We start from the raw sequence: 23,308 nt of genomic DNA, 5'->3' as shown, positions 1-23,308 counted from the left end.
AGCTAAAGTGAGTCTCTTAGGTAATGTATTGGTGGGTCTTTTTTTTTTTTTTTTTTAAATCTGTTCTGCCAGTCTATGTATTTTGCTTAGAGAATTTAATTCATTTACATTTAAATTTATTGATAGATAAGGACTTACTATTGCCATTTTGTTGTTTTCTGACTTTTGTAATTATTTTCTTCCTCTCTTTCTTCCTTTATGATTTATTTATTTGTTGTTGTATGGCTGTATTCCTTTCTCTTTATCTCTTGTGTATTTATTAAAGGTGTTTCTTTGTGGTTATTCTGAGATGTACGTAAAATATCTTATTTTATAACAGTCTATTTTAAGCTGATAATAACTTACCTTTAATTGCATTCAAAAATTCTACACTTCTCCTCCCCCTGCATTTTTGCTATTGACATCATAATTTACATCTTTTTATATTGTATATCCATTAAAAAATAAATGTAGCTGTGGTTATTTTTATTACTCATGTTTTTTAACTTTTTACTGAAGTTAGTGATTTATGTACCACCATTACAGTATTCTGAATTTAACCATGTATTTACCTTTACCAGCAAGTTTTATATGTTCATATGTTTTCATGTTGTTACTTAGAGTCCTTTCATTTTAACTTGAAGAATTCCCTTTAGCATTTCTTCTAGGAGGGTCCAGTGGTGATCAACTCCTCAACTTTTATTTGTCTTGGAATGTCTTTATCTCACCTTCATTTCTGAAAGACAATTTTGTTGGATATACTATTCTTGATTGGCAGTTTTTTTTTTCTTTCAGCACTTTAAATATGTCAAACCACTCCTCCACCTTAGTGGTATCATGTCTTCCTAATTTTTTGTGATCCATGTAGCTTTGTATTGGCGTCTGTGCATTTGAAGCAGCAGATCTCTGTTCTACTCTTTCCAGACTGGTTTTGGCACATAAAGACATTCTCCTATTGGTTATCCAGACTGAGAGAATTAGCCTGAGACTTTCAGTCAAACTAGATTGAAACCAGGTCACATGGCTGTTGCTGAGTCTGCGGTGAGTTCTATGGTTGACATGCCTAATACCAGAGGCTCAGGCAGACCCAGATTCTGTCTCATCTCAAAACCTTTCTAGTCTGTAGCCAGGACCACAGTCCTCAAGTTAGCCACCTGGACATGGGCTGCCTTCTCAAAACCTCCTCCTTGGACTCTACTGAGATTTCACAATCCCCTATCTGGATTCCAAAGTTCCCACAAAAGCATTTTTGTCCGTGGGTGGCTGCCAGATTATCATTGTTCAGGGGAGATATAAGTGGGGACCTTCTATTCTGCCATCTTGATGACCATTTTTGTTTGATTGTTTTTAAATCTTTGTCTCTATTGTTTTTTGAAGTTTGCAAGAAAAGTCCTTCTCTGATTCTTTTTTTGCCATTGTTTCTTCTTTTCCTCTCTTTTGCCCTGAGAATTTCCATTGTAGATGAAAGGAATTTCTTGCAAAAACTTATTTGTCTCTTATGATTTCGTATTTTCACTATTTTACTTCTAAAATCAGAATTTCTTGAACTTCATTTTAACTTCATATATTTGGTTTTGTGCAAATTGGTTTAATGCAATCTGATGTTTATTCTCCCTATTGCAGTTTATAATTCATCAACCATATTTTAAATCTCCATTTCTTGATCTCAGATTTGTTCTTTTATGTGAAGACCCACTCTGTCCTTGTAGAGGCAGTGTGTTCTTGAATCTTAAGATCGTAAGTCAGATATGTTTTTAAAAATTCCTTGTTTTGGGGTGAGGGGTAATTTTATTTCCTTGAGAAGACGTATGCTCTAACATGCCCCACCTTTCTTTAAGAATTCTAGTATATTTTCACATCTGTTAATTTTTCTCTGTCTATTGATAGTTACGAATAGAGTCACAAGCTTTAATCACAATTGATAACTGAGATAAGTTCTATTAACAGCTCATTTGCTTGCCTGTTCAAAGTTCAGACCCAAATGACAGAACATAGATAAACTTTTTCTATAGTGGTTTTATTTTGTCAGGTTAGTGAGCCAGCTGCCTGGTCAAAGTAGGGAGAGAGGGATCATCCAAAACAATTGTGGCAGGAAACAGCACCATTTCTCCTCTGGTGTCTGTGTGAAAATCAGAACAGAGTCTCTGTTCTTTGCATTCTGTGCAGAATGTCAGTAGAAAGCACAGTTCAGTGGTTCCACCATTCAGGGTGATGTCTGACAATTCATCTCTGTCCAGAGGCTTTGATGAGATACAGATGTGCTTCTCCAGGGGCATTAACCCTCCTGGTTAGGGAATATCAGTGTTGTTCAGCAGTGATATATTTTTATTTTTCGTTTTTTCCTGTAGCCTCTTTCACCACTGAAGAATCCATAAGGCAGTCCTTCCTTTGGTTTCTATCCTAAACCCTTTATATGGAGAAGAAATTCCTTAAAGTTTCAAGTATGTTTATATTATCCTTCTCTAGCTTCCAAGCCTCATACCTGATATTACCTGACTGATAATTTCATTCATCCCTTTAGGTAAAAGCCACAGGGATGGCCCCTGCTCGTTTTCATATATATATATATCATCTTTCCTTAATTCATAATCCTAAAAGCTTTGCAAAGGAAGTGAAGGTAGTCTAGGATATAATTAATGAATTCATGCTGTATCTAGTGATCATTTCTTCCTCTTTTAGGTGCCCAGAAACCATGCCCTTAATAATTCATTACAGCCTCTCGACCAAAACTTTTATTAGGTTCACCCTTCTAGAGTTTTCAGAATCAAATTATCTCCCTTTACGAAAATTCACCCAATTGCTTATATTAAATCACAAGTGAAAAAAAATCAGAAACACAAAATATCTGTAAAATCTAAATAATGTCAGCCATAGCTGCTTTAGATATTCATTGAAAATGAGATTTTGGAATACTAAAGCTGAAATACCTTTTTCATATTTTCAACTCATATACTACACTGTGGAAATATATTCATATCCTACAATGATGCAGATACTGCAAAATATTATACCTGGTCATGTTTCTTTCTTTGGGTGTTTGGCCAGTTAGGATGCTCAGAATCCTTGTAAATGTTATGCATGACTATGTCACAAACTTTGTACATGAAGTGATGCCTTAGCTCATCTAAGTTTCTTATTCTTGTTTTAATTTTGACTTAATTTTCTCAATCATACCACTTTTAAAAAATCCTATTACCCTTACTGTGTATACAATTTCAATATACCTCAAATTATTCTTGGAATATGAAGGAAATGAATAGATAGATAATATGAGTGAGTTAATTGTGTTAGATTCTGAGACCATTTACTAGAGTTTCCATGTGCCCAGAAATAGCCAAGTGAAGATACCATAAGTACATACACAGCTGGAGCTTGGAAAGGGGTAAAAGAATGAGAAAGGACAAAGAAAGAATTTGGCAACAGAGTGTCCAAGAATTATGAACTTGGATTTAATTTAGCCATTCATCGTATTGTCTTGTCTTTTTACAAGCAAGTCGCTTTTCAAACGATGAGTTGGATAAGTAGAATTAATAGCAAATATAATTCGCAGTATGCCTCAAATCCGAAAATTCATTAATGCTTTTCTTTCTCAAATTTGATGATGATAGCTATCAAGATATTCTGTTACTCGGGGCTGGCCTGGTGGTGCAGTGGTTAAGTTTGCACATTCTGCTTCAATGGCCTGGGGTTCACCGGTTCAGATCCTGTATGTGGACATGGCACCGCTTGGCAAGCCATGCTGTGGTAGGCATCCCACATATAAAGTAGAGGAAGATGAGCACGGATGTTAGCTCAGGGCCAGTCTTCCTCAGCAAAAAGAGGAGAATTGACGACAGATGTTAGCTCAGGATTAATCTTCCTCAAAAAACTAACAAACAAACAAACAAAAGATGTTCTGTTACTCAAGAGCCTCTTGCTTCATTTGTTTGTTAACATTTCAAATGCCCTGCTCAAGATGGATCTGCTAAATAGTTAATCCTGAGCACCGTTTGGATCCTACTTGGGATCCTCAATCAACTGATTGTCACATAATTGTTGTACTGCTTGAACAAATCAGTATCTGAAAAGGGATTTATGACTAACCTAGGACAATGACACTGTTTCCTTTGGGTTTTTACTCTTTTCTGTTGTTTCCTAGTGTAATTGTTTAATGTTGCAAAGATTCTACTTTCACTATGCATATGAATTCCTTTTTTTTTTTTTGTAAAGGTACATTTGAAAATTACGGAACTGAGGCTCCTAGTTATAGAAGAAAACTCCATCAAGATTTTAAAATATCAATTAATTTGAATTATATTTGTAAAAAGTCACAAAAAGATACTATATGTTTTGGAAATAAGAATAGATTAGTTCTCTAGGCAGTTTGGGTTTGGCGATGAAAAGCCCATCTCCCTCACTAAGCCCCATAACGCATGCTAACGTGTGTTTTGTTAGCCCTCCATTCCTGGAAGAATCATTATATTCAGTAACTGAAGTCTCGTACACCCTTGCTCCTGTTTATCCCGCTTTGTACCACAGATGGAGTAAATGGGCCTGCAATTCCTCAGGGTTTTAAAAAATTCACTGTCGTAGTTTAGCAATTGTGCCTGCACCACTCACTTCCTACTATAACAGCCTGGTTCAGTGTGGCATCCTACATGTAAAGCCTGCATAGATTAAACCCATGGCTTTTCTTAAAATCTCTTTATGGACTGTTAATCACCAGAGTGGAGAATATAATGGATTGCAAATATTTACTAGATTTGCACTTCTACATACAGCTGTGTCTGGGTAATTTAATCAAAGTTTGCAAGGCAATTTCTCCCAAAGAGTTTTGTGATTCTGAATTTAAATAAGGTGAAAAAAACCCCAGAAAAGTATTATGCATTACAGTGGTTTTGATTGTTGGCCATTGAATAAAAAGGTTTTCATTTATGACATAGTATGTAAAAACTGTAAAGACAGACAATATTATCTATTAACCGCATACAATTGCATGCTTAGGTTTAAAAAAATGTGTCTCTGTAAAAGCTCATTGAAATTTTTCCCATGGGAAAGCAGGAAATTGATAATTCCATTCAAAGGGCAGAAAAGCACAATAAAGTGAATACAAATCTTAGGGAAAGGAATGTTACAGTATCAATCATGATGTTTACTTGGCTGATGAATATTCATTTCAAATACTCATAACACATACCATATCTAATTAATAAAACCTTGTCTCGAAGATAAGCTGCTTCTCCCCCAGTGCACGTTGCTGCATTTAATGTCTGTGAGTTAGTTGGTGAGAACCTTTACAGGGCAATATTTAGGCAGCTGATATTCCCCTGATCTGTTTGTCATTTTATCGAATTTACTTCTTTCTTCAGCCAATATCTGGTTTGAAAACACACAGCCTCAAACACAAACCAGCTGTGTAAGTGAGTACTGTAGGAAAACCTGTATGAGGAAACAAAAGACTCTAACAATAAGTCACATGTTAAAACATTTACCGGTGATGCTGATTAAAATTAATTCTGTAGGTGGGCTGGCCCCGTGGCCGAGTGGTTAAGTTCGCGCGCTCCGCTGCAGGCGGCCGTGTTTCGTTGGTTCGAATCCTGGGCGAGGACATGGCACTGCTCATCAAACCATGCTGAGGTGGCATCCCACATGCCACAACTAGAAGGACCCACAACGAAGAATATACAACTATGTACCGGGGGGCTTTGGGGTGAAAAAGGAAAAAAATAAAATCTTTAAACAAAAAATTAATTCTGTAGGGAGAAGCTTATTTCCTAAAAACTCATTAAGATAAAATGAGTGTTGGGAAACAGTTGTTAGAATAAACTCTAAAATCCTCATGGAGGGAAAGAAACTTTATACTCCAATAGATAAAAAGCCATGTGACTTTTATGATGAAAACTCTGATGTTTGGAAACTAAACAATGGGAGTGTAAGGTTCAAATATTAGGTGAAAATAAATTTACAGGCATACAAAGTGCTACAGCAGATTTGTGAGACACAGGCTAAAAGGTTAATGATCTTGTTCCTATAATTTATAAAGGGATCTAAATGCTGAGTTGAAGGTCCATATAATGGGCATATCTTGAATGAAACATAAGAACCAGTTACTACAACTTTATTACACATACAGCAGTAAGTGTGCTAAATCGATAAGAAAGATACAGGTTGATTTGAGTTAATAATCTGTTCTAACACTCCAGCGATTTATTTGAAGTATACTGCAGAAAAATAGAGGCATCATAGCTATTTCACAAAGGTTCTTGGGTGGAGAGAGAAGAGAGACTGTCATTAGGGGCCAGGGGCACTCTTGCAGGGCCTTGAGGGATGAGAGAATCCTGGGAGGAGGGAGGCTGGTATGCCACTTCCAAAGGAAGCAGCATGTGGGGTGGTAAAGCCCTGAGATCGCTGGTGTTGACTACAAAATGAAGCCCCCAGGATCTCTTGGGGTGGGGGGGTGGGGGTGGAGCTATTGGATAGTTAGCTAATATTCCTGCACATCCATAAGCCAGTTTAATTTTATTACCTGTAAACGCACTTTTTCTGTCTCTTTGGTAGATGCATGCATTCCTGCTTAGGATGGCATGGATTTGGAGAAAAAGAAACTCCGGGCGTGTTTAAAACCAATTTACTTTAAAGATTGACCTGTGGGAAGTGAGGAAAACTCTGAAGTATAAACAAACACAAACTTGGGGAAGGGTGGAATATTTTAAAATTGTAATATAATATTGTTGAAACAGTATTTGGATTGTCGTTTATTTCCATGGTCTTGAGAAGCAATCTTTAACATGATATTATTGTGTCGTCCATGAATCCTAGATTCTCTGGAGAGTCACAATTGCACATATTCCACTACATTTGTCTGTGTTTTCGTTAGAGTCCTCAGGTCATTTGTCCAATTATTTGCCTGGGAATGTTATTCTAGATATTGGTAAGGTGAGTTAATTTTTGTTTTTATTGTTCCTCTGCACATTGCTTTAATTCCAAACTGTTAATACCAGTTTAACTTATCCATGTGTATTTAAATAGACTAAAGACCATTTAAGGTGAGTATTTGGAATGGTTTGACTTTTTTGTTATCGTTCTAATTAATCTGCACTTAGCAATGCCTCTGCCAATGTGGTGTGAAACCTCTTTTTCTGATGGGACTGAGTGGGGCAAACTGCACTCTAACATTAAAGGGATTAAGGATCACATTAACTCTTTCATTCCTGTATTTAAGCTTGTCAGAACTTTCCATTTTTCTACAGCCTATTGATTGTCTTCAAATTAAATCCTTCCTTAGTTTTAACCTTGTTTGTGATGCTGAGGAATCTGTTAAGGATGGAAATAAAATAATCTTGGCAAAATAAAGACTAGAGCACAAGCACAGACATGCAACTATACTACATTTGTATTTTTAAGAGAAAAAAAGGGACAACATCTTAAGGAAATTTGGACAATATGATTATCATCCAACTATCAGAAGTTATAAGGAGTATTGTTTAGATCGAATGCAAATGAGACTACCATTGGTTTGCAATTCCTGTGAGCTTTCCTAAGGATTAAGGGTAAGTCACACTGACGAGGCATTTGAAAACAAACATATCAAATAAAAGACAGTAAAAGACAGTTGGCTTTCTTCCAGGACTGTGAAAATTGACAGCTAGAATTCTTTCTCAGTGAGTTAATAGGAGAAAAAAGGAAAAAAACCTTACCTATAAGAAAATGTATTGGGTCTGAAGGAGACCAGCCTAAAAAGGTGGGGGTGGGTGGGTTGTTCTAGAGGTTAGAGAGGCATGATCCAAGTTAAAGACAAAACAAAACACTAAACTGTCTTTTTTTGATACAATTGATGAAATTTGAGTATTTGGTAATTAGATGATATCAGAGAATTGTTAATTTTCTAAAATGTTAATGTGGTTATGTAGGAGAATATCCTTATTTGCAGGACTTGAATGTTTAAGTATTTAGGGATAAAGTGCCTGCAAGTTACCGTAAATTAGTTCAATAGGGAAAAAAGTACAAATATATATGGTAGATAAATAAGCAGATATGGTAAAATGTTAAAAATTATTGAATTGGTTCTAGGTGGTAGATATAGAGATGTTCATTATAACTTAACATTTCTGTGTGTTTAAAGTTATTACAATAAAATATAGAATAAAATCTACAGCCTTTACAAAGGAGCATAGGAGCCAGCTGAAAGAGATCTCAAGGGCCATACCCAGAACAATTTGAGCAAGAAAATGATAATCCAAAGTTTAAAATAATATCTTTATTTGTATCCATACTAATATAAATAAATGTTTGGACAAATTATTAAATGGGAAGAAAGAGACAAATATTCCATGCAGAAGAATTCCAAACAATTTATGGAGATACTCTGCCCTCAAGGGGAGGGAACACAGCAGGCTGCTGCACATAGTGATTTCCTTCCTGAGAACGCAGTATGCAAAGGGGGAAGAATAAAGACTAACTTTATACTGGAACTTGACAAACGCTGCCTCAACCAAGTGATCAAGGTTAACATCAGCATTCATAAATCATGTGGATGATAGGTAACTTTGATATGATGTAATAGAAATGGCTTTATGTCTGTGATCTTCCTCTCAGTAACTTAGAACCCCACTGTTATCAGGAGGAAAACATCACACAAATTCCAATTGTAGGACAGCCTGCAAAATACCTGATGGATACAGAAAAACTACATTGGAACAGGAAACGTATATTATTGAAAAACTAAGGAAATCTGAATAAATTATGGATATTAGTTAATAATTTATCAATACTGGTTCATTAATTATAACAGATATATCATACTAATGTAAAATGTTATTAATGGGGAACTCGGATGTGGGCTATATAAGAATGCTCTGTACTATCTGTTCAATTGTTCTGCAAATTTAAAAATTGCTCTAAAAAATAGTCTCTTTAAAAAATTACAGATTTTAAATCAGTGATTCACTTATAGGAATTTACCATAAAGTTACATAAATGTATATAGAAATATTGATTTTAAAAATGAAATACTAGAAACAAAATAACCAAATATATGATAGTGGTTCCGTAAATTATAGTGCAATTATACTGTGCAGCAATAAAAAAGTATGTTATAGGAGAACATTAAAATAGAATAGTGAAAATCCATTATCTGTAATGGAGAAAATGGATTTCCTAAATTTGTATAGTATGATTCTAAATTTCATAAAAGACAATATTTTTTAAATGATGGCTTGCAAAATGATATAATTAGTTTTATTCTGCTTCATGCTGTTACATAAAGTTGATCCTGGAGCGTCAATTTTTTGTGCTATTGGCATTGCGTTTTCTTTATTTGATGTGGCTGACTGGTTAGAATGTTGAAGACTTTTAAATATTGTGCAAAATTTTAAAAAATGAATTTGGATTTTAATTGTGTTTTGCCATGATTTGTATTTCAAGTGATATTATTTAAAATAATTGTTTTAATTTACTTTAAATCTCTTTCATCTTGATCCACTAACCAATATAATTCAGAGTTCTATAATTAGTAAAAAATTTCAACTTTAGTAATCAGTGTGTGTAGAGTCATTAAAAGTCTATTTTGCTAATGATCTTCAAATTGGTGCTAAATGGTCACATTTTATTTATTTAAAGCCTAATTCATCATTAAAGACCAAGAAAAAATATCTCTCTGTGATGTCCATTAAAATCCAAATTAGTATTAATTTTAGTAGTTCAGGTAGTTTAAATATAATGTTCTATTTAATTGTACCCTTGAATCTGTTACCTGAAACTAGAAAGACCAGTTTTTAGACAATATAAATTATCTCTCTTTTAATTTTTAACTAAATATGTAAACTTTCATATGTATTAAAAATATGCACAGACACAAAAAATTTAGCAGTTACTGAACTTATATGTTCAGTATAACAAGGTCAAATTTTATCATATTTTCTCAAAATTAAAAAAAAATTACAAATGCAATTAAAGGGTTCCCTATCCCTTTGCTTTCACAAAGGTAATCAATAGCTTGAAGTTGATGTATATCATTCCTGTCCAATTTTAAATAATTTTAGTAACTATGTATGTAACCATACATAATGTGTTTAATATAGAATGTTCTTTTGTATAATTTAAAAATTTACATAATTTGAATACTTTTATATCCTTTTCTAATTTCAGCCAATATTATATATATATTATATCCATGTTTGTAAGTATAGTTGAAATTAATTGAAGTTTATTAAATATATAAATATAATATTTTTCATCTCTGTTCCTGTAGAATAACATAAAAGGCATGGCTTTGTTTTATCTGAAAAAACGTAATAAATTCTATTCTTTTCTGTTGTAGCACCCATCCCATGATAGAGATAAGCAAACTGAGGCTTAAACCATTTAGCTAATTGGCTAACATTCTAGCTAGTGGGTGTTGAAGCTGAAGTATGAACCATGCAGTAACACAAGATAACAAACACTTAAGTGACTAATTGCAATGCTCTTTTTTGCTGATGGTTTAGTAAGTGAGGTTTGGAGATATTCAAGTATTGAGTGTCGCTAGTTTATGGATTTCAGAGGAATAAAAAGAAAGAACTGAGGGACATAACAGAGTAATAGGAAAACAAAGTGGAGGGCAATTGGAAATAAGTTATACATGCAATAGAAACTGAATTATTTTCCATATCCACAATGTTTATTTCCTGACCATTGATTTATCGGCTGGACACTCAAAGTGAAAATCCAAATTCAACTCAATTCAACAAATATCCAGAGTGCTTATAATGTGCAGACCTCTCCTGGGAGCTGTGGTACAGAATGTAAAAAAAAAACTCAGTAACTCCCAGAATTTACAGTCTAGCTGTAGAGACAGACAACTAAAATAAAAGAATTCAGAACCTGGACGGAGCATGACTCACTTATAAAGTGCTATAGTCATGTAACTCAGTCTAAAGATTAGGGAAGGACACCTAGCCTAGAAGAGAAAAATGATAGGAATTTTACAGTATAAGTAGAGGTAAGCCAGATAAAGAAGGTGGCAAGAGTGTTTTCAGAAAGAGAAGGTATTAAAGCAAAGACAACGAGGTCTGAGTTTGAACATTGCACTTGAGGGACCATAATGTTTTGAGTGCAGAGTCATTATGTGTGAGGGGGACAGATGGGAAATGATGCTCTAGAAGTAGATGAGAATGACATGACAAAGATGTTAAAGTTTTGAGATATTTTCCTGAAGACAAAAGGGAATCATGGGACATGTTTTACCTGAGGAAAAAACAGATCAGATTTCTGTGTTAAAAATATGGTTTTGATAGAAGCATTGACAGTGTGTTGCAGAGAGGTGTTCTAGAGACAAAATGACCATTTCTCAGGCTAGTGGTCCAAAGCCAAGTTAATGGAAGTTGACTTGGAGAAGAAAGGCAAACTTAGGAAATATAAAATTGGGAACTCCCTAATTGAGTTTTTTACCCACTTTCGTCATTCTCCCACCTCTTTACGTTATACATAGCTAAAATGGAACTCATATCCTTTTTCTCCAAACTGCTCTTCCCCCTACATTCTCTGTCTTGGGTAACAAAGGAAAATGAGTATGATTGAGAGCCAACAGAAGTAATACTACTTTTAGAATAGAAATTTCATAGTGTCTTGTCTACTGAGTGAAACTTGGGCTTATTTGCCTTCTTTCCATGTAGACATGATATCAACAGAAATAGTAGTAGAAGTGGGGCTGGCCCCGTGGCCAAGTGGTTAAGTTTATGTGCTCTGCTGCAGGCAGCCCAGTGTTTCGTTGGTTTGAATCCTGGGCGCGGACATGGCACTACTCATCAAACCACGCTGAGGCAGTGTCCCACATGACACAACTAGAAGGACCCACAATGAAGAATATACAACCAAGTACTGGGGGACTTTGGGGAGAAAAAGGAAAAAAATTTAAAAAAAAATTAAAAAAAAAGAAATAGTAGTAGAAGTGAAATGAAAACATTAGTGTGAGGACAGATGCACAGTGTATTTCTGCTACTTCAAGGTTGGTGTCTATGAATGCTGTAAATAATCATTACTTGGATGTGAACTTTACTTGTCTTGCTAATGAAAAAGGTTTCTCTGAAAATATGTCTTATAGATAGATCTTAACCCAATAGCCTCTTTCGTAAAATGATTTTTCAAAGCTCATTAGCTGAGTTGATAAAACCTTAGTTGAATGTAACATCTTTCTGTGAAGTATACTGTTAATTGAAAAATCTAGTTCTCATCCCAAAGTTTAACTTTTCATCAGACTCTTCAATAAAAATATATTTGACATAGAATAATGCAATTCTTTCTCTTCTTCCAAGAACTCTTTTTGTCTGTTCCCTACAAAGTCTGTCATATGTTACCAGTTAATTACCACTTAAGATTTTTCTCCCTTTTGTGGGGAGAATGCCTTCCATAATATATTTTATCTTTTCCTAATAAACCAATTTGATAGTTTAAAATATGAATGTATAGTTTAAAAAGTGAAAGGGAACAATGGATAGGATAAAATATGAATGTTAAAGTGGACGATGGAGGAATGTTTTTATTAGATTAGAAATATTTTATCTTACAACTGAAAATGCAAATTATGCAGTGCCGTAATGATCCTTTCAAGCACACAAGATAAAATTTGCATATCTAAATTGGATCAGGCCGAATGGGTTTTCCCTAGTCTCTCTCCCTTGAGCAGCAATCAGCCTGAAAAAGCCTGCAGGTGATCCCAATAGTTAGTTTTTAAAGTCCACATTCAAGAGTCTTCATGTATGTTTATGTATTTTATGTGTATATTCATATACGGTATATATAGGTATATATGTATAAATATATTGATTCAATTTATTTATTTTTATTTTAATTTCTAGAGACTGACAAAATTCTTTGACCTCTTTTCGATAATTATTTGCTTTATATGTTATTTCATTTTCATATATTTTTCAAAATCTTTCCACCCAGTGTCCACCTTGCTATTTTTCTTTCACTAATATTTCTCTGCTGGTTGATTTCTCAGAGTTTGGTAAATATTTGAAACCTTGAACTCTAGATGAAATTATCTTTTTGTATTAATGGGCTATATGCTCTCTCTTCCATTCATCTTAAAGGAAATATCTGAACTATTTAATGAAGAAGAAGAAACTGTATTTTACTGGGCTATTTGTCATCCAAAAGTTTCCAAGGTATTATTTTTTAAGTTCAAATTCTTATTGAAGTTATTCTTTCTTTTGATCTCATTCATAGGTGTATGTATGCAGTGAAATTTTGCAAATAATCCACTATTTGACAGATACAAAGTTGACTTAACAATGGAATATGCTTAAATTTTCATATTTACATATATATTTGGCTTATTTTAATTTTTTTCAGTGGAATTAAAATTGTAGCTCAAGAACTTTGAAGTCTTGTCATAGTTGATCATCTTTACACATTTGTAAGTTTAGATAAAATGAATATAGTGTGGAAGGCTGTCCTTGCATTGGACCGTCACCTTATTATCAGCACTTAAGCAAGCATTCCAAATCAAACCACCGACTCTGCGTGCTACTAATAAAAATCAGCCCTAGGTATTTTTGAGGATTAAAATAAATCAGAAGTCTTAAACAAAAAAACAGTTTTAGTGTTTTAAAAAATTGGCGATATTTCTGTTATTATATAATACATCAGATGCACATCTAATGTGTTTTGGTATAGAGGATTATTTGCTTTATCCAAATGTCATAGTAGTATTCCTATGATGTCCATTCTGGGTTATTCATGGATACAACATCCAGTGTAGATAATCCATTCCCTAAGTTTCCCATGTTCCATTTCAATTTGTCTCTTGCCAAATTTACTTTTATTTAGAATTCCACTGAAACATGTGATTGTTAAGAGTGGATGAAGTACAAGACATTTTATTTTAAATAGCCTTGTCTATATATGAAGAATAAGTTAAGAAATATTCCCTAAGATAGTGTTGTGGATTCTAATAAAAGAATAATTTCATAATTTGAAGAAACTTTCTAGAAAATAAAACATGAAATACAGAAATACACCACCAGGACTAACTTGTTATCATTATTGAGGGTAGAGTTGCCCCTGGACAAAGCTGCACATTTTATTTTTGAAGCACATTCACCAATGTTTTGTACTGTATCTTCCATAATTCTTGGTTTTGTAGTGACTCCTATTAAATTAATGCCTCTTTACCCTCAAGCTCCCAGTTCTAGGTCCTTTCTCTTTACACTTCTTCTCTTCCAGGTCACCAGAGGGTTTAACAGGAGTCTTTGTATAAGCAAATATCACTATTTGAAAATATTTAGGCCTTTAAAAGAGAAGTATTTTAGGAAAATGGAAATTTCACATCATATTTTATGCTTTCTGATTCCACCTATGGGGCATATTTGGTGTATATTATTCATAATGAAGTCATATAATTTTATAGATACATCGATTTATGGACACATACATATATATTCATACATGTATATGGCCTAGTTATAGAACATATACTACGTACTGATATATGATATGAGCATATGCAATTTTATATATACATATGTATTTATATATTTTCACATATATGTGTATATTCATATCATTTGCATTGTTTCTAATTATTTAATTCATGTGAGTACTGACTTTCAAGTGGGTTCTGGTTTTTTGGACACAGTTCTCTATTTTCTTCACTTTCTCCAGCTCAATTCTAAGTCCTGAACAGATGATCAATACTAACTTGTTGATTCTTTGAAGAAATATGCAGGAACAAAATGAGATTGACAAAATATTAAAATCTTATGAAATCAACTGTTACTGGAATAAAAGTTTGTTAAATATTTTGGAACATAATTTGGCAACATCTGATAAAGTGAAGATGTGCATGCTTGTAACTAAGCAACATCGCCACATAGGGGTGTTTAATGGAGAGAAACTTGCATCTGTGCACAAGGAGAGGTATACAGAGGTGTTCAAGGCAGCCTTGTTTTTTTTAAGATTTTATTTTTTTCCTTTTTCTCCCCAAAGCCCCCCGGTACATAGTTGTATATTCTTCGTTGTGGGTCCTTCTAGTTGTGGCATGTGGGACGCTGACTCAGCGTGGCTTGATGAGCAGTGCCATGTCCGCGCCCAGGATTCGAACCAACAAAACACTGGGCTGCCTGCAGCAGAGTGCGTGAACTTAACCACTCGGCCACGGGGCCGGCCCCCCAAGGCAGCCTTGTTTTTAATAGCAAAATATTGGACTCAATCTAAATGACCACCAAAAGGAATATGCATAAATAAAAATGTGGTGTGTTTGTTCAATAGATTTTAAAGTGAATAAACATTACTTGTCATCTGTGTTAACACAGATTGGAAGGTATGGTAGTCTGGGTTGCACAGAAGCATACCCAGAGACAAGACTTTAAGTGCAAGTAGTTTATTTGGGAAGTGATCCCAAAGAATGCCAAAGAGGGGGAGAAATGAAAGAGGAAAGAGAAGAAAGCCAAGGAAGTATGTGTTATGAAGTGAATCACAACTGTGAGTAACTGGGCTAAGTACAATCCTGCTGGAGAACTCTGGAAAACTGTATGGAACAGGCACTTCTAAGATCTCACTTGAGGGACTAGGGATACCACTTCCACCAGTCTCTTGTTAAGGGTTCCTGGCAGATGGAGAGTGGGTTTTTTCGTGAGACTTCTGGCCTCCTGCATATGAGTCGGTGGGCTCTAGTGTCAAAGAGAGCTGTAGACAAAGAAGTGCAGGGGCTGACACTTCTGAGTCAGGGCCATGGTAAGTGCCTGGGCAGTATGGGGAGATGCTGATCCCCACGAAATTGATGACTGTGCTCAGTGGTGGGGGTTAGTAGATGGGAAGGGAATGGAATTGGGTCTGCAAAACAAATTCCATTTATATGATTTTCTTTCTTTTACTTAATAAAAATATTTGATGTAAATATGACAAAATGTTAATGATTTTCAGTTCTGTGTAAGTACACAGATGTTTGTGATGGCATTTTAAAAATAGTTTTCTAAAATTAAAAGAAAACTTCTGAAAATAAAGTACTATTAAAAAGCCAGCTAGTCTTTTATTACTCAGCACACACTCAAAGATTGAGAATACAGGTATGAATGATGAACTCCTTGAGATCAGGTATCTACAACTTTGTTTACCAGGAGACTTAGGTAGAATCTTGGAGAAAGTTTATGAAACAAATGACAGAATTAATTAATTATGGCTTCTAGTTGACAAAGCCATGTCTCTACATGTGTTCTAGGCCAGCTGTGAGTCAGTCTTTCTGGCTTTAGCCACCATCAATGTAATTGTCTCTAATTTCTCTAATGTACTTTGGCGTTGACTGAGTGAGAAATTTGAGGTCCATTTTTAATTGATCTTAATATATAATACTGGCATCTAAAAAGGTAAGGTCCTGCAGTGGATGTGAATAACCAAGCTTTGAGAAAATATAAGAAGTCAGTTATCTGAGAGTCTTGTTAGGGCTCTAGATAGACGGCAGTAAGCCTGTGAAGATGACTTTTCCATTTTTTTATTACTAATCCATTTTTTAATTACTATTCCAATTTTTGATTACTAAGAAAATCATCTTAGACACAAATCCAAAGACACTATAATCTCAATCCTTGTACAGAATTACCAAAGGACAATAAGGTATGTGTCCTCTTCCCCTTTACTGTTACTGTTATAAAAGTAACGGTGCTGCCAAATATTCCCTCTGAATATTTAGAAACATGCTGGGTTTCTAAATCCATGCATGAGTGCATGTGTGAGTGAACCATTGGGCCTAGTCCCATTCCAGAATATAACCAGGAAATATCCCAAGAGCTCGTGAAACTGCTTTCAAAGCAACCCTTAGGCAAAAACCTGCTTCAGACAAGCCAGTTCATGCTGTGTTGTCTAACCAGCATGAACTAAATTTTATCGGCCTTACAAATCGCTATTCTCCCGTTTACCAAAGGCTGTATCAGTATTTGGTAATAAAGTATGTATTTTATTTCATCTTTTGAAGGGAATAAGAACAGGTAAAACCAAAATGAAAAGGCAGGAGATGGAGATACTTAAAATTATATAGGTAACTGTACTTCACAGAAAATATTGTTTGAAATGAAATCAAGAAATATTGATTGAAAAAGAAACACTTGTCTCCTCTTCCTTACATAATTATAATGTGAAGAAATATAGTTTTCATCTTTTAGAATGAAAATTCCTTTGTGATACCAATACCAGAAGTATTCTTAAAGTTGTAAAAATGTAGTGCATCTCAAGATGCTGTCCAAAAATAAAATATGGCAAACCAAGATTTCAGAAGACCACAGGGCATATAACATTTTTTGTTGTATACCATTTTCAGGTCTAAAAATTCACTAGTTGATTTGCTTAGCTCCTAGACAAGAAGACAATCTTGCAAAAGGAAAAGACCAAATACTAACCCCAGACTTACTACTCATTCAGTTTTTGCCTTAGGCAATATGCAATGCCAGGATGTCTCAGATTTTACCTCTGAAACTTGATGTTTCAGTGTCAGCATTCTTCAACTGCATGTTGAGTTAGCTTTACCTAATTAGTGACTACAAGGAATTCTGAATCACAAGCTGCTGTGTTTGTCTGTGGTGCACCCTTTGCCTCAGAGTCTATTAGTATGGAGACCACAATCAAGGGATGATTTATGTTTGTCGACTGGTAAGTTCTTCATTTCTCCCACTTTTTGGTAGGCTGGTAGCTTGTGATTTAAGGCTGCTAAGGCATTAGAATTTAACGTGTGAATAGAAAATCTCCAAAAAGTACATACTCCGACTTCGTGGTTTTTTTGTGTGTATTCACATGCTTTGGAACAGGGAGTACCTGTTATAAAGTGCGGAGTTTAATCTTGTGAAACGTTTCAGAGCCTAATACCACCCATTCCTTGAAGAAGAAAGTTTAGAGGAGAAGACAACTTTGGCTGCTATGTTGAATAACCAAGAACCTAAACAAAGAGTCACAGAATCTTACCACATGAAAAGCTAAATTTTCTTTAAAAGTTTATTGAGAAAATGTATGATGCTTCGGTAAAATTTTCCATCAAAAATAGAGTTCAATTTTCACAACACTTATTATTTTCTTTGAAGGAGAAAAATATCCTACAAAATTTGATGCCTGCATATTTCTTCAACCTCATCATTTCCATTCTCTCTTTTCAGAAATTGTGTTTTCAATATATATATCAAATCATCGTGTTGTACACTTAAAACTAATGCAATGTTATATGTCAATTGTATCTCAATAAAACTGAGAAAAATGATTAAAACAAGGATTCAAAATTTGTGTTTTCATTGATTCTTTTTCATTTTGAGAGTTTTTGAGGACTTCTGTACTTGGTAAAACTCTTCACAATTTCTTGGACTTTAAGGACTATCCGACATAGTAAAGTGTCAATTAGAAACTAAACCTTTCATTTTCATTTTATTTCTACTTTTTGGGAGATTTCCTCAACCTTACCTGGTAAAACTTTTGTTTAATTTTTTATTTCTAGTGCTATATTCTTAAGTTTGAAGTGTTATTTCTCATGTTCTGATTCTTCTTGTTTTATAGTATCTTGGTTCTGTTTTCTGATTTCATTTTCTTCTACTCCCTCATTTTATCTGTTCCCTTCTTTTTTTATTATTGGTACATATGTTTTAGCGTATGTCTTTCATTTTAGAGGCTTTTCCATGAATTATCTGTTGACATTTAAGACGGAAGTACTAAAAATCAAATTAGACATGCTATCAGCACTTTATAGGTGTTGTTCATTGAAAATATGAGTATCTATTGTTCTTTTCTTTGAGACTGATGGCATTTCTCAGAGAGATAGCCTCAAGTTTCCTTCTTGGAGAATGACTGCATACCCTCTTCCTAGCATTCTGAGAGCTGCATGAAGGGGGTCTTGAAGGTTTTCAATTCAGTTCACAGCTATTTATTTATCGTCCCCATTTCAGTGGAGTTTCTCAGCTCCACACACAACTTTGCCTGGTGTTCCCACATCTCTCTGGTTTAATTTCTCATGAGAGTAACTTCCAGTTTCCTGTAGAGTAGGAGAATAGTAGTAGTATACAGGAATGTATTGCTGGAAATCCAAAACATTTTCTATATATAGGGTAGGAGGTTCAATTGTGGTTAACATCTACACTTTAAATGATGGTATTCAAATATGTGAAAATAAATTTTTCTTTAATTCAATAGTCAAAGACTGAGAGGTTTTGCTTTTTTTTCTTCTTAATCTCACAGTATCTTTATTATTTCTATGAGTGGACCTCATCTCACTAATTATTATGGAGAAGTTACAATAAGACTTTCAAAATGAAGACTCCTTTCTTCAATTTTTGGGAGATTTTTTCCTTCTTCTTTTCTAAATGTGATTGTTTCTTTTGTTCGGGTTATCTGTGCTTCCTCTTCGCGAAAGCTATACTGGTGCTCTCCCATCGAGCCACCATACTTACCATCACTTTGGTCACAGGATCTCAGTTAGGACCTTTCTTATGGCATTCTCTGTCTGTTTCTATTGTTTGTCCTCTAGACCACTAATTTTGTGCATTTTTAATTCTACCTGTTGCTCCAATATGAATTTTTAATTCTATTACTGATTTGGTTTTATATATTTTTCTTTTTTTAAATAACATTTTTTGTCATATGAATAGTACTTATTTTGAAATAAAATTCAAATATCATTGAAGGACAAAAGTAAAAAGGAAGTGTTTCCTATATCTTACATCTTATATGTCTTCTGTATTTAGGCTAAATCTCTGAAAAGTTTGATAGAAAGGATATATTGCCCTTGTAATTTTGATGAATATTGACAAAGTGCGAGGAGGTTGTACCTAACCAGGATGTTACACAGAGAGTGTAAGAGAGCAGGCTTGTCTGCAGCATCACTTAGAGCACCAGGTAGCTGCCCCTGGAACTGGGGGAAGACAGGGGCAGTTAACTTTCTCATGGAAAATATGGAATAGACGAGATTACTAAAGAATGGGAGGATGATGCTTCTTCACCAGAAGGATTGTTGGGCAGACAAAATGTGGGTCCTCTATTAGGTGTTTTTAAAAGTTTTTAAAAACTTTTAAAGTTTTAAAAGTTTTAATTTTGTTTAATATAATAGGTAAAAAAGTGGCTTCTCATTGCTATTTTAAATTGTATTTTTTTTAATTATAACGTTGAACATTTTTCCTATCTCTTGGCCAATTGCATATTACTTTCAATGAAACTGCCTATCAATTATCTTTGTCCAGGGGCCGGCCCAGTGGCACGGTGGTTCAGTTCACACATTCCACTTTGGCGGGCCCTGGGTTCACTGGTTTGGGTCCCAGGTGTGGACCCAGACACACTGCTTACCAATCTATGCTGTGGCAGGCATCCCACATATAAAGTAGAGGAAGATGGGCATGGATGTTAGCTCAGGGCCAGTCTTCCTCAGCAAAAACAGGAGGATTGGCAGCAGATGTTGGCTCAGGGCTGATCTTCCTCAAAAAAAAGAAAAAAGACACAGTCCGCTTTCTTATAGTATTGTTAAACATTTTCTCTTAATTTGTTAGAGATTTTATATGTTAAAAAAATGAAGGAAAGCATAGCAAAAGTTTTTTCCAGTATTCCTTTGTCATGTGATCTTGTTTTAGGTGGGTTATTTTACTTTATTTGCTCTATGGGACAATTAACTATGATGAAGCCATATGGCTTCTCTATCGCTTCTGAGTTTTTGACTTTCTTAGAAAGGCCTTTTCACCCCAAGTTTGTAAAAATATTCTCCCACGTTTTATTTTAGTATTTTGCAATTTCGTTTTTATTCATGATTATGTCTTTGGTTCATCTGTAATTTGTTTTAAAGTGTGAGGAGAGATTCATGATTCCTGACTTCCAGATGGCTAGCAGTGTCCAAACAATGTTTCCTGTTTCTTCATGGTTTCTTCCTGATGGAATGCCCCTTTAATCACATTCTGAACTATCACATAAGCTTTTATTTGTTCCAAAACTTCTATCTAGTGATCACACTTTTGCACATCTCCAGTTGTGCCACTCCCATGTTGTTTTAAAATGGTAAGTTTCTCTCATAAAACCAGATTTCCTTCTTATTATGGTGACTATTTCATGCTATGAATTTCCATATAAATGCTAGGATCCCTTTGTCTGGTTTGGAATGTCCTACAACACATTCTACTATCACTTAATCATATGGATTAATGTAAGGAAAATGATATGTGTATAAAGTGGATTAATGAACATATGAAATAATTTAGGGAAAAATTACCTGTTTATATTTAAATTGGTAAGGTTTTTTCTTTATTTAGGAAAGCTCCCTTAGGAAAATTCAATTTTTCTTTTTATATACGTCTTATATATCTCTTATTAATTCTTAAGTTCTTTTAGCTTATCTCATTTAACAATTATAAATGGGAATCCCTTTAACATTTTATAACTGATGATTCTCAGTTTTCAGAAAATTAATGATCATTTTATGTATTAAACATTTAATTTTCTTTCTTTTTTTTTGAGGAAGATTACCCCTGAGCTAACTACTGCCAATCTTCCTCTTTTTGCTGAGGAAGACTGGCCCTGAGCTAACATCCGAGCCCATCTTCCTCTGTTTTATACGTGGGACGCCTACCACAGCATGGCTTTTGCTAAGCGGAGCCGTGTCCACACCTGGGATCCGAACTGGTGAACCCAGGGCCAACGAGAAGCGGAACATGCAAACTTAACTGCTGCGCCACCAGGCCAGCCCCTAATTTTCTGAATTCTCCTTCGTTTAGTGGTTTTTTATTGATATCTTTGGGTTTCTCAGATATATATATTATTGTACTTTTTAGTTACTGATACTTTTTACTGCTTTTTCTAATAGTTGTCTATTTTGCTTCTTTTGTCTAATTATATTTTCTTATACTATTAGAATACTATAAAACTTTAGTGGCAATAGTGGCATTTATATCTTGTTCACTAGTGAGTTTATTTAAATGCTTTATGAGGAATATAATTGCTTTGTGGTAGGAGTCATGCACCCTTTATCATTATGAAAATACTGATCAGTTCTTATTTGTTTCATAAGTTTTATCAAATTTCTCTCTGGGATATTATGATCACAAAATGTGTCTGTTTCTCCCTATGAATATGGGGACATATATAACATAAATCCCAACTGTGCCTTCTGGGCATTTCTCTAAATAATATTATTGTGGTATTTTATTGCTCTACCAAGTAACTCAATTTGCCAATATTATATTTCAAAATTTTGCATCAATATTTCTTATTTAAATTAGCCTGCAATTTTTTTTTGGTCATATCTTAATTGCTACATCTTCGTATTGTGCTAGCTTTAATTAAACAAGAAAAAGAATGCAACTCCAAATTACATATTAATAACTGTATGTTAATTTTATTAAATTTTAAATAAATTTAGGGAAGATGATGAAAGAATACGGATTGTCTCAAAGCAAAGATACTCTTTTCTATCCCCACCCCTCATCCATCCAGCCTCACATCAGGCTGTTTTTCTCAGTTAGTATGATTTGTCTGTATTGTTTTATTTAAAACAAAATGTACTTCTGTGAGTCAAATTGAATGGAGGGGGGCATGATTTGTATAGTTATAAACTGGTTTCTTTAATTTCAAATAGTAGAAAGATAAGATACCCCAACTAGTACATAAAAAAGTAAATGAACTTGGTGATATTATGCCTTTATAGAGGATAAAATAATAATTATTTCTTATTCTACTTTATCCTTTCGTCAATGCGCAACCAGCTCAATCTTCTCTTACTACATATGAATAAACAATCCTCCTTTATTGTCACTTAAGTACTTCTGAACAGTAGCCATCAATCTTTTATATGAAACCTTAATAATTTGTTACTGATGTCACTGATTCTAAACTAATAATTAAACTCTTTCAACAGCATGATATTCTTAGTAAATTGCCATGGTTTTCCAGTTATATGCTCTTAATAGAGTTTGACTTTGAGCTTTTGAAATGAAACGGTTGCTAAGGCAGCTAAACTTGATTTACAACAAAAATTAACTCTTACTGTAATGGGGTCACATTTTCATGAACACTTCCTATTTTTTAAACCTCTTTTGAATTCACATGTACTAAATGAAGTAAATATACCTTTGAACTTGATCTAACCAATACAAGGCAGAGATGGAATTTAGTAAAAGAAAACAAAATGTTAAAGTTGCATGCTTGCCAAGCAGAAAGGAAAATGGCTTTGCTTGAAAGCTGTTACTAGGAGAAAATGAGTTTTATAGTTCTGTCTCTAAATCTAATATTCCAAGATATAACACCTTGACCCTAATCAAAGTCATTTACTGAGAAAATTAATTTGGAGGGGCCGGCCCCGTGGTCATTGAGTTTGTACCCTCCACTCCGGAGGGCTGGGGTTTCGCCAGTTGGCATCCTGGGCACGGATCTA

Source organism: Equus quagga, chromosome 8 (genome assembly GCF_021613505.1).
Source record: "Equus quagga isolate Etosha38 chromosome 8, UCLA_HA_Equagga_1.0, whole genome shotgun sequence".
Taxonomy (NCBI): Eukaryota; Metazoa; Chordata; class Mammalia; order Perissodactyla; family Equidae; genus Equus; species Equus quagga.
Note: the sequence above shows the minus strand (reverse complement) of the source record.